General features: G+C 31.7%; 1 protein-coding gene and 1 long non-coding RNA gene across 4 annotated transcripts in view; one reads left to right on the top strand and one right to left on the bottom strand.

Moving 5' to 3' along the window:
- Positions 1–12,405, top strand: part of LOC146398665 (uncharacterized) — a 382,578-nt gene that overhangs the window by 190,481 nt on the left and 179,692 nt on the right. The gene's annotated exons all lie outside the window — the stretch shown is intronic.
- The window catches only part of LOC110255772 (uncharacterized), a 33,581-nt gene that overhangs the window by 11,318 nt on the left and 9,858 nt on the right, over positions 1–12,405 (bottom strand). For all 3 annotated transcript variants that reach the window (XR_014820106.1, XR_002336582.2, XR_014820105.1), the window contains one exon: positions 10,202–10,313. This is a non-coding gene — a long non-coding RNA (uncharacterized LOC110255772). The remainder of the gene's footprint in view (positions 1–10,201; positions 10,314–12,405) is intronic.

A 12,405-nucleotide genomic window follows, 5' to 3' on the forward strand; every position in this document is an offset into this window, starting at 1 on the left:
AAATTAACCAGGAGAGATAGTAAAAGGTCTTTTTGCTTTTCAAGAATAAAGTAATAGGGGAAGGTCAGGTGAATTGAAGAAAGTGATAGGTGTGGGAGAAAGTGATAGGTGTGGGAGGTGCTGCTTTCAAGACTTTCACGAGTGTTAGAACAAGTCATCCTATTCTATGGAGAATTTACTGCCAGTTGTCAAAAACTGTCACAAGTGTACATGTCTATGAGACAGAGAGGTGAATGGTGGCCCCTTACAGAGTGCATTGTGCTTGCTGTATGTACTATGTAAGCAGTAGTCCAGGCTATTCTGAGCCTTAGACAAGTTCTTGGTTGTGGTTGTGGTTGTTTTAATTGAAATATATTTGACATAAAGCATTGTATGAATGGTTGGTCTTTAAAGTTCAGATCCATGAAACTCACAGCTAGTAGAAAATTGATCCAAATTCAGGGAACATGTTGCATGTGAGTCTTCGTTTTACTACCATCCTTTTATTTCTTTTCAAATGTATAAGCTATGGATAATTAAGAAAAGCTGTTTTAGAAACTGTCTAGACATGACTAAAATCCAAGCTCACTATCTAACTCTATTTTATTGTAAAGCCTGGATTTGTCATTTTGATTAGGATCAGTAATTGTCTGATCTTTGCTTAGCATTTCCTGATAATTGCAGTGGCATGCATGAATTAACAGAAGCATATGGCACTTAAATATATTTCTTTATTAATTATTACTGAACTGATTTCTTTGCTAATTAATACAAGCATACTCTAGAGGGCAAGAAAAAAATCAATAACTTCACAAGTACATCTCCTGTCTTACAAATACCTGGTTCAAAGAAAGTTTATTTCCTAAATGGTATGCAGTAAATTATATTAAAATATTAGGCATACTTGATGTGATATTAGTTTTCACTCTAAATTTTAATTCAGTTTTTTTTTTTAATTTTGGATCCTAGGAGTAAAGGATCATTGAATTTCCCTTTAGTAGCACATTATATATATATATATATAAATGTACATTATTTATATATATATATATATATATATATATAAACATATAAAGGGAAATTCAATGATCCTTTACTCCTTTATATATATATAAATTTTCTCTCATATATGTTCCCCATTTATATTTCTCTCTATCTTAAGTGTTTAATACGTATCCTTGGATTTTTATGAATTCTTTTAAAATATGTAGCTTGGTACATATTTTGATATGCACTTACATAAATGCAATCTTGATATAGGTATTTTTCTATATCATCCTTTTTTACTCAGCATTGCTTAAAAATCTAGTTACACTGTTTATCAGACAAGTAGCTTTTTTGGCTTCTGAGCACTTCAGAATATTTCACAATTTGTGTCCTCCTGTGCTCATCCATTACTCAGTACTGGGCCCCTAGATTGCCCCTACTCCTTACTACCAGGCAATAAAAATCTCACTCTTGGCTTGTCTGGGAAGTTGATGGGAATTCCTCTGGGATTTCTTAGCTATGTATTTCAAAATTTAGTTAGCTAATACTGCCAAGTTGTTTTCCAGTATGGAAAAACCCAATTAAAGGTAAAAATTATCACATGGAATTAAAAAAAAAATCTAACTCTTTCCTACCTAAAAGAAATGTACTTTGAGCAAAGATACAAATTAATTAAAAGTAAATGAGTAAAAAAATATAGCATGTTAGCACTAATCAAAGGAAAGCTAGCTTAAGATATTAGTATCAAAGTGTATTTCAAAACAAAAAGTATATTATCACAATAATAGAGTGCTCAGTGTATCAAGAGGACATAATAATCCTAAATGTTCATGTATCTGTTAACTAAACTCCAAAACACATGAAGCTACAACTGATAAAAATGCACTGAGAAATAGATAACATCACAATTACAATTTGAGACTTCAACACAATTCTGATAATAATTAATGGAATAAGTGCACCTAAATCAGTAGGATTATATTGACAAGTTTTTACTACAATGATATGTATAGAACTCTGTACTTCACAAAATAAAATTCACATATGTTTCAGGTGTGCATGGGATATTCATTGAGATAGAACTTAATCTGGGCCATAAAACAAATATAAGTTAGCTTAACAGTGTCTTCTCTGTTTGTGATGGAATTAAGTTATAAAGCAATTATAAATCTCCATAAAAAGCACAAAATACCAGGCAGTCAAATAATGCACTTCTAAATAACCCATAGTTCAGCAAATAAATAAAAATAAATTAAAAAGTATTTGACTGAGTAAAAATGAAAACACAATATTTAAAATTATATTGGATGCTGCTGAAGAAATATTTAGAAGATAATTTATAGTGCTAAATGCTTATATTAGAAAAGCAGAAACATCTTATTTCTCAATAATGTCTGTAAGAAACTAGAAATTAGAAAAGGAGGAAATGTAAATTTCAGAGGAGAAGAAGGGAAAGAATAAAGATCTGAGTAGAAATAAATAAACAAGAAAATAGAGGTATTTGCTGGTGGCTCAGTGGGATTCAGCATTGTCACTGCTGTGGCGCAGGTTCTGTCCCTGCCCTGGGAACTTCTGCATTCTGTGGGCATGGCCAAAATAAGTAAATAAATAAACAAATAAATAAGCTAGGTTTTTTTTTAAAAAAAAAAAAAAAGAAGAAGAAAATAGAGAACTACACTAGGTCCTCTCTCTTGTGTCTTGGACCCAGGAACTTAGGAACCAGGCCTGAACACCTGACATAAAAAAAGAAAGAAAAAATAATAAGAAAATAGAGAAATAAATGAAGTCAAGAGCTAGTTCCTTGAGAAAAATCAATGAAATTGACAAACCTCTAACCAGATAAATCAGAGGAAAAAAATAAAGAGACAAAAGTTATTATATATCAGGAATGAAAGAGGATACTAAAGAAATCAGTGCCTTATTAAAACACTTAACATAAAGAATACTCCTTATCCCAATGGCTTTACCAGTAGAATGAACAAAATATTTAAGGAAATATAATACTAAATCTAAAAAAAAAAAAAACTCTTCGAAAACTTGAAACAGAGTGACTAATTCTCACCTCATTTTATTAGGATAGCATTACCCTAATATCAAAAAAGATGGACACACTGCAGAAAGGAACAGTACAGAACACTATCTCCCATGAATCTAGATGCAAAAATTCTAAACAATTTGTTAGCTTATTTAATCTATCTACTTACCTATCTACATCTGTCTACCTATATTTCTATCTAAATACTGCATGATCTAGTGTGGCTTATCCCACCATTGCAAGTTTAGTTTAATATTTGAGAAGCAATAAATATAATTCACCAAATTAAAAAAAAATTAAAAGAGATATAAAAGGCATCTAGAATGTAAAGAAATAAATTACAGTTGTTTTTATTTATACATGGAATGGTCATGTATATAGAAAATATAATGACATTTATAAAAAAGAAATCCTAGAACTAATAAATGAATTTAGCAAGATTGCAACATGAGTAATATACAAAAATCCAAATTTTATACACTATCAATAAACAATTGCAAAATGAAAAAAAATAGTATTTATCATAGCAGCAAAATACAAAAATACTTAATAGTTAAGGATAATTTGACAAAAGGTGTGAAAACCACAAAATATTGGTGAGAGAAATTCAAGGAGCTCTAAATAAATGGAAGGCATCTAAAGTCAATGACTCTGAAGAATCCATATTGTTAGAGTCCGATAACCGCTGCACTACAGAAACACACACGGAGTCAATATTGTTAAAATGCTAATCCTTCTCAAATTTATTTATACATGGAATACAGTCCTTTTCTTTATATCAGCAATTATTTTTCAGAAATTGATAAGCTGTTTTTAAAATTTGTATGGAAATGCAAAGGAGCCAAAACAGTCTTAAAAAGTAAGAACAAGTTGGAGGGCTAACAAAGTTGATTTTAAGTTCTAGTTAAAGATAGACAAATGAATCAGTTGAACAGAATGGAAACTTGGGAAAAATACCCTGACCTACATGGATAACTTATTTTTGACAAAGAGGAAAAGGCAATTCAGGGTAGAAAGTATAGCCTTTTCATAAAATGTGTTGGAAAAATTGGATATTTGCATATATTTTTTAAAGAATGTTATTCCCATACTTCACATCGTATTAAAGTGTTAAACCAAAATGAATTATAGACACAAATGTAAAATGTGAAATTTTAGAAATTGTAGAAGAAAATCTGGGATAAAATCTTTATGAACTCAGGTTAGGCAACAGTTTTCTAGATGCCACACAAAATCACAATCTAAAAAAGAAAATGCATGATAAATTTGCTTCATCAAAACTAAAAACTTCTGCTCTTTGAAATATGCTGCTAAGATAACAAATATAAGATATGGATTGTGTGAAAATATTTGCAAATAATTTATATAATAAAATGCTTGCATCCAGAATATACAAAAATAAAGATTCAAATAACTCAACTAAAAATAGGCAAACTATCCAAACAGATGTTTCATCAAAGAATATATGCATATAAGTAATAATACAAAATAAACATGTGAAAACATACCTAATATCATTAATCATTAGAGAAATGCATACCCATTAGGAAGACAAAAAGCAAAAAAGACTGACCATGTCAAGATTTGAAAATTATATGGAGCAACTGGAACTCTCATACCTAATAGTGGGAGCATAAAATGATAAAAGCATTTTGGACCATAGTTCAACCATTTCTTATAAAGTTAAACATACGTGGTCTATATAATTCAGCAGATGTACTTCTTCATATGTACCCAAGAGAAATAAAAACATTTGTTTTTATAATGAATTGTACATAAATAATCATAAGAGCTTATTTGTTACTACCAAAAATTAGAAATAAGTTATCCATCAATGAGTGACTAGACAAATGCCACGGTATTCCCATAACATGGAAAGCCTTCTTTACCAGCACCAGTACCAGTGAGGAACTCTAAAAATCCTGTAAATCCCTCAGCTTGCTCATCACTTCACTGAAAAGCTATTTCTTCTTACTCTATGTATAACCGGATTCCCTCTCACTTGCTATATATTTGTTATATATGTAAGGCATCTCTACCATTGTCCTTAAAGTGAATACAAATATGTGTTTAGCCTCTAAACAAGAACAAGAAATACGTCTTTATATTTGTCGTTTCAACATCTAGCAGAAGGCCTTGAAGTTTGCAGGTGTTTGTATTAGTACATAATTTGTAAAAATCATTGTTCTATTCTAAAATGATAACCTGGATAATTTAGAAAATCAGATTTTATCATAGAGCTGAAGACACAAAGAGATCTAATTGATCTAAATTCAATAGAGAAAATGGCAAGCTCTTCGCAGGAAGGAAATGGTCTCTGGCTGCTTTCATCCCTGCCTGAGTATCTAGTTCTGCATTTACTCTAATGTGACATGTGTTTCTAGATGTTAACAGTGCTTTTCCAGTATACCTGTTTCCAAAAATTTTACTGAAAACTATTTTTGTACCTACTCCTATTGCTCCTACATTATCAGTCTAGATAAGAGATAAAATTAGTAGTGAGATAAAAGCCTTAAAATATAAGCATATGAATCCCAACTTTCTATAATAAAAATGTTGGATCTAGAGTTGATCTTGCAAATTAAATAGAATTAAGACATTACTTTCCATGAAAGCATGAAATAGGTAAATTTATTCTTACAGAAAGCTTGCATTTCTTTCTCTGAATTGCAAATCCAAAGCTTAATTATTTCACAGAAGCTATGATTTGGGGTGTATATAACAAGGATGTACATGTTTCATAAATCCTGCAATAAAGTGGTAATCAGTGAATCAGCAACCTTAATCTCTTGCATATTTCAAAAGCTGAGCAAACACTTTCTGGTAAAGGAAATCAATAGAAAAAGATACTAAACAATATAAGGAGATTTGATTGAGGAACATATGTGAGTCATATACCACAACTGTGTCACTAGGCAAACAGGTTTAAATACTCAAAAGTTTAGCAGGAAATTGGATGAAAGGATTATAATATGTTTGCAGGCACCGTCATACCTGTTATCATATCAGTAAATCAGAGTATCACACAAAACAAGTCTTTAATTCACTGTAGCTTACTAATTCTTAAATTTATTTGTGTAATTATTAAATGTACATGGGGTTTCTTTTATTATGTCACCTGATAATAAAAGTGATGTAGTATCTAAAAGTGATGTGGAACTTGGCAAAGAATCATCTGATAAACTTCTTGCATATATCCATTCACTTGGTCATTTTGGAAGACTGGCATAGTCAATGATAGGAAATTAAATGATAGGTTTTAACTCATGTACCTGATTTTATGTCACTGTAATTTGGAAGTAGAGAGCTTGATCAGTCAGATACATTCAGTCTCATTACAAAACTGTAAGACATGAACAAATTAAGCATACAAGAAGATGGGACTAGTGTTTATCTAAAAGAGAGAATTTATCTTGTTAATTCCCTCCTCTGAGGTGGGACAAATAGGAGTGCTTATTTGTTGGGGTTATATGAAGCTTAACTTTACTATCATTTATAAAATACTTAGCAAAATGATAGCATATACAAGGCACTCTTTTTTGTATGAATAAATTTATGTCAATGATGTTGAATTCTGAGTTGAAATCACAGTTTTAAAATGCACACTAAAATAATATTGGAAATGATAATTGAATAAGGGAATGTGATATTCTGTAGTTTCTGATAATCTTATAATAAATGGTTAAACATGGAAATTTATTTTAACATGTACCCCGTCTAAATTTCCTTTAATGTTAATTGTTTTTAATGAGGCTTTAATGGGAGATCCTTGGAAAAATCACACTCTTTCTAGCTTCACTTGTTAATGAAAATGTGAAAAAACTTAAATCCTTTCCATCTTGTAACTTCTTTGACTCTTGGCTTTAATTTGTAATAAATATAATATTTTATTTATAAGTTTAATTTTAAGTGACTAGAAGGTGGTTTATAAACAGTTCCTTATAATTTCTAATATTAATGCTTTAATAATATTTTGATAATGAAGGATTTTTCCAATGCCACTAATAATAATTTAATAAGAGAAATTATTTCTGAAAGGTTTGGTGCTTATGATAATTTAATAAAAATAATTGTTAATATTTACCAGGCACAGTGCAAAGGATATTATTTGATTACTTCATTTAATATTCCCCCAAATTATATCAGTAAGCATCTGTAGTCTTTCCTCATTTGACTCGATGATTAGAGAGGTTAGGTAATACAGCTCTATGGGTTGTTGAAACTGTGCAAATTTAAACAACAGTGATAAATGCAAGGATGAAGAATTGAGCTTTACAGAGAAAGATCATTACCTCGAAATTTAAAGCAAACTTGAGGCCAATGAAAGAAAGTGCTTCTAGAATATGCCATTTGGGCTGTCTAGTACAACCTGAATGGTAGCTGAGGTGCGAGGTTTAGGATCCCTAGTGCTGGTCTTTGTCTTTTTTCACTTGTATTAAACAGAGCATGAGTAGATCAAGCAGATGGTAAATGGTCAGTTTGATTAGATTGACCAGATGGAATCAGAAGACAAACTTGAAATAGTTTGAGAAAGAAGGCAATATGGAATTGAGTACATAGACCAACAAATCACCAGAGAACATAAAAGCAGCTGTAACAGAATAAAAGAGGGGAAAGATCTATGAAGAACAATAATGATGTCTCTTATTAAGGGATTAGATGACTACAGAATCTTCCAGCCAAAATTCTATTCAGTTAAAGATTTTAAAAATGAAAAAGAAAAGATAAAACTGGTAATATACAGTGTAATGATTTTGTGTATCCATGTATATGATAAATTTATACAGAGGAGAAAATATATGAATATGAAAAAATGTTCACTGTATTCTTTTCTAGGCGATAAAGAATGACTTGGAGTTTTTATAGTATTATTTTTGTGTTTGCCCTGTTTCCCGAATTTAATTATGCTCAATAATACCTACAAACTTTCAGAAAAATAGAAACTGATAGATTGATTTTGTTTTTTAATTTAATGGCTATTAAAGAGAAATGAATACATTTTTCCAGGAAAAATCAATCAGTACTATAAAATATTTATTTAGAATATAAATATGATAATGCTAAAGTATAAGATACATAAACTTTGAATGTTACAAAAATAATTCAATCATAATTCAATAGAATGAGCAAAAATAAAATTTCTCTATCTCTGGATAAATGTTATCAGAAGGACATTGGTTATCTGATCTGATAGAAAAATATTAATTTAATATCTGATACCAGAACACTTCTAAGGAAGAGATTGTATTTTTTCATGTGTGAAAAACATAAAATAAGCCTTTTGGAGGATAAAAGTTTCAATGTCAAGGCCACAGATGGAAGAAAATACTCGTCATAACACTAAATGCCTTAGCAGATAATAAGAGAAAAGCAAAGGAATTTAGAGAAGGTGTAGTTTTGAGAGAGAAGTGAAAAGGTGAATTTGCTTTTTAAAGCTTAAGTTACTAAAAGTGAATAAAGAAGGGAAGGGTCTCAAAAAATCATTTTCACTTATTTACCATTACTATGAATCATTATTATTTTATTTTTATAATAAAAATATTTTCAAAACCATTTTCTGTCAGACCTTATGCGAGATAAAGGTAAAATTTAAAAGATACTTTCAGGATCATACTTTGAATTGGTGGAGGGAGAAAAGAGTTGGCAATAGTGAGTAGAAATATAAATTAAAATATGTATTCAGGATGAGAAAAGTGATAAGAAATAATCAATTAAAATCACCTTGTGTTGAGGATATGAAAAGCAGAAACTTCAGCATGGTGAGCAGGAAAGGCCTCTCTGATTTGGTAGTATTTGCAGTGAAAGTAAATGGTGAGAAGTGATTTCCTCTGGGAGAAGACAATTCCAGGTGCTGTGTTTGGAAAGCCGTTGGGGTCTGTTTTTTGAAACATTTTTGGAAATTTCAGCAACTATGAGACTTTTAGTGGGGAGATTTATAAAGATGTAGCTGGAGGGATAGCAGCATTGTCCCCAATGTTAATGACTTTGGATTTTATCCCAAGTGCAAATGGAAGAAAATTAGTATTTGTCAAGATGAATCCATCTAGTCTGATCACAAATCTGTCTCAAGAAGTGTTATTAATAAAATGTCTGTCTAGTGTGAGAGATATTTTGAAGTGAAAACATTACTTGTCATCAAGAAGGAGAGAGTGTGTAACCCATTTTGTTCTACTCTAAGACCAAAATAAAATAACTATTATAAGATAGAGAAGAAAAAAAAAGATACTTGAAATTATATCCAGAAATGTTATGAACATTTGTGTTCACATTTTCTAGATTTGGGGGCTACAGTTTGACAGATGACTTTTGCAATGCAATGAGTATCTTCTTTCTTTTTGTTCAAAATAGTTTAAAAATATGGTAAAGACACAAAATTCCAAAGTATAAACAAAAATTTGCTTCAAATTTCTGATAAAGTTTAAGAGGAGACAAAATGTGTAATTAAGCAATGCCTTCCTTGTACATTAGTCTTTAGTATTAAACTGCAGTGAAATAAAGCCAGCCTACATTTTGGTGATATAAAAAATGTTGCTAATGTTTGAAAGATGTGGCCATAACTGTTCACACTAAGTGTTACATTTATGTAATAGTTTTGGTTAGAATCCATTTGGCTACAAGGTAACTGAATACCAAATCAAGTTATCTTCAATATTAAGATAATTATCTTAACAAAAGAGTCTGGAAATAGATGATACTGTGAGTGGTTCCATAGTCAAAAATATCACAAAGAAACCAAGCTCGGAGTTCCCATTGTGGCTCAGCAGAAACGAATCTGACTAGTAACCATGAGGACGCAGGTTTGATCCCTGGCCTCACTCAGTGGGTTAAGAATACCGTGTTGCCATGAGCTGTGGTGTAGGTCGTAGATGTTGCTTGCATCTGGCATTGCTGTGGCTGTGGCATAGGCCAGTGGCTAGAGCTCCAATTTGACCCCTAGCCTGGGAACCTCCATATGCTGCCAGTGTGGCTCTAGAAAGAAAAGAAAGAAAGAAAAAAACAAGCTCTTTTCATCTTTCTATCTTCGTTTACAATGTATTATTTCTTTCTTCAGAGTCACAAGGTAGCTGCCATTAACCCCAGTGATTATACCTTCATAGACCCATTAAAAAAGAAGACAGCCAAAGGGATTTCTCTCCACCTATTTCTATTTTTATCAAGAAATAAAATATTTTCCATAAGGCATTATGGATTAAATCTTACCTCTTTGAATAGAAATGAATAGCATAAAGTTCAGTGCTCTAATCAGAGGCAAGATGGAAACAGATTGTTGTGACTTGCTGAGATCCTTTGCTGAGGTTGGTTATTTTTGGCCCTGAGAAAAATAGGAATCCATTCAGTAAAGAGGGAATAACAGAAAAGTAGCCTATGGGGTCTGCCACAGTAAAGACATCGATGTATGCTAAAAAAAGAAAATTTTAACTTGTAAAGAAAAAAACTAAATCTGACCCACCAAAGAACAATTAAGAAAGTATTTTCAATAAATATGGTTATTTAACTGAAAACAATATAAAGGGGGGAAAAACAATTATTGCTGTCTTCAGAGAAATAAGCAATAAGAATATTAAGAACATCAAACGGGAATAATCACTGGGAAACTTCTTTGGCAAATCACTGTGATATATTGATGTATTCATAGAAATGGGCTTTTTTGTCATGTATTTTTATGATTAGATACTATATATAGGGCATCTTTTTATGAAGAACAAGCCAAAATAACAGGAACATAACAGCAAGGCATGTGAAAAACAACATAATTTAAAATACACAGCAGTGTGAGAATGGCTAAAATCCAAAATGCTGACACCACCAAATGCTTGTGAAGATGCGGAGCAGCAGCATCTCTCATAGCCTTACCATGCAACCCAGCAATCCTCCTCCTGGATATTATCCAAATGAGTTGAAAACGTAAGTCCATATAAAAACCTGCACAAATGAACCTATCTACAAAACAGAAGCAGACTCAGGGACTTAGAGAAATGACTTGTGGTTACCAAGGGGAAGTGCAGAGGAAGTGGGATGGATGGGGATTTTGGGGTTGGTAGATGCAAACTATTACACTTAGAATGGATGAGCAATGAGGTCCATCTGAACAACACAGGGAAATATATCTAAGCTCTTGGGATAATACATGATGGAAGATAGTAAGAGTAAAAAAATGCATATACATGTTCATGTGTGTCTGTGTATGTGACGTCACAACACTGTACAAGAGAAATTAACACAATACTGTAAATCATATATACTCTAATAAAAATAATTTTTTAAAAAATCTGGACACGTATGTTTTATTCATAATTGCAAACACTTGGAAGAAACTAAGATGTCCTTCAGTAGATGAATAAATAAATCAACTGTGCTTTATCTGTAAAGTGTACTATTATTTAGTGGTAAAAAGAAATGAGCTAGCAAGCCATAAAAAGATTTTGAGGAGATTTATTTATTTATTTATTTGTCTTTTTACCTTTTCTAGGGCCGCACCCACGGATATGGAGGTTCCCAGGCTAGGGGGTCTAATCGGAGCTATAGCTGCCAGCCTACACCAGAGCCACAGTAACACCAGATCCGAGCCTTGTCTGCAGCCTATACCACAGCTCATGGCATCACCGGATCCTTAACCCACTGAGCAAGGCCAGGGATCGAACCCGCAACCTCATGGTTCCTAGTCGGATTCGTTAACCGCTGAGCCACGACAGGAACTCCAAGGAGGAGATTTAAATGTATATGACTAAATAAAAGAAGACAATCACAAAAGCCTACATATGTGATTCTGACAATATGATGTTCTGGAAAAGGTAAAACTATAGAGAGTGAAATAAGTAGTGGTTACCACAGCTTTGTGTGGAGGAAGGAATGAATAGGTAGAGTAATAGCGTATTTTTAGGGAAGGAAAACTATCTTATATGATCCTATAACAGTGGATATATGTCAAATACATTTGTTAAAAATCATAGAACATTGCAACACCAAGAGTAAATCCTAATGTAAACAATGGACTTTGGGTGATAAAGATGTGTCAGTGCTAATGTATCAATTTTAACAAAAGTGTTATTCTGGTAATATGTAGGGATAGCAGTTATATTGAAACTCTCTGTGCTTTCCACTCAGCTTTACAATAAAATTGTATCTGTGCACAAAATACACAAGCCTCATATTTTGACTTTTATGGGAATAAACTTGAAAAGCATTACTTTTCAAAGCTATTTCAAAATATATGCTGCTTAGGCTGAAAATGTGGAGCACTTATACATTTAATAATGTGAGGTAGAAACTAAATGTATGTATTAGAAGCACCAATATTTAACAGAATTATTTAATTACCAAAATTAGAAATGTATGTAATCCATCTTGTGATTAAAGTTGTTAGTATTAATAACCAAAATCAGGTATTTAGCATCTGATGAAAT

The sequence above is a fragment of the Sus scrofa genome, chromosome 11 (assembly GCF_054392235.1).
Source record: "Sus scrofa isolate SSC_HxYL_T2T_F1_AM1 chromosome 11, Sscrofa_HxYL_maternal_Yorkshire_Landrace_v2.0, whole genome shotgun sequence".
NCBI classification, from domain to species: Eukaryota; Metazoa; Chordata; class Mammalia; order Artiodactyla; family Suidae; genus Sus; species Sus scrofa.